Raw genomic sequence first — 1,151 nt, 5'->3', positions numbered from 1 at the left:
GGAATAACTGTAGGACACCAGAGCGTGCAGTTCCAAAGCTTTACTCACAGTCAGCGTCAGACTGGAACACCTTGGGCCCACCAGAGAAAATCATTCTTGGGGCCCACTATGTAGCTGCATAGAGTTAAATACCAGACCACCAATTATGCGGTAAAACACGCTAATATCTGGGTATAATATAAGGTTGTACATGTCTTAATTATGTAGCAGGAGTTGGGGTAGCCCCTCATAGAATATAAAGCAGCCCCCTCACATAGTATAATGCAGCCATCTCATAGAATATAATGCAGCCATCTCATAGAATATAATACTGCCCCCCTCATAGGGAATAATGCACCCCCTCATAGGGTATAATGCACCCCCTCATAGGGTATAATGCACCCCCTCATAGGGTATAATGCTGCCCCCCTCATAGGGTATAATACTGCCCCCCTCATAGGGTATAATGCTGCCTCCTCATAGGGTATAATACTGCCCCCCTCATAGGGAATAATGCACCCCCTCATAGGGTATAATGCTGCCCCCTCATAGGGTATAATACTGCCCCCCTCATAGGGTATAATACTGCCCCCCTCATAGGGTATAATACTGCCCCCCTCATAGGGTATAATGCTGCCCCCTCATAGGGTATAATGCTGCCTCCTCATAGGGAATAATGCTGCCCTCCTCATAGGGTATAATACTGCCCCCCTCATAGGGAATAATGCTGCCCCCTCATAGGGTATAATGCTGCCTCCTCATAGGGTATAATGCTGCCCTCCTCATAGGGTATAATGCTGCCCCCCTCATAGGGTATAATGCTGCCCCCCTCATAGGGTATAATGCTGCCCCCCTCATAGGGTATAATGCTGCCTCCTCATAGGGAATAATGCTGCCCTCCTCATAGGGTATAATGCTGCCTCCTCATAGGGTATAATGCTGCCCTCCTCATAGGGTATAATGCTGCCCCCCTCATAGGGTATAATACTGCCCCCCTCATAGGGTATAATGCTGCCCCCCTCATAGGGTATAATGCTGCCTCCTCATAGGGAATAATGCTGCCCTCCTCATAGGGTATAATGCTGCCTCCTCATAGGGTATAATGCTGCCCCCTCATAGGGTATAATACTGCCCCCCTCATAGGGAATAATGCACCCCCTCATAGGGTATAA

Source organism: Dendrobates tinctorius, unplaced genomic scaffold (assembly GCF_039654945.1).
Source record: "Dendrobates tinctorius isolate UK_male_01 unplaced genomic scaffold, ASM3965494v1 ptg000215l, whole genome shotgun sequence".
Classification (NCBI taxonomy): domain Eukaryota; kingdom Metazoa; phylum Chordata; class Amphibia; order Anura; family Dendrobatidae; genus Dendrobates; species Dendrobates tinctorius.
The sequence above is the reverse complement of the archived record's forward strand: the minus strand, read 5'-3'. Positions refer to the sequence as shown.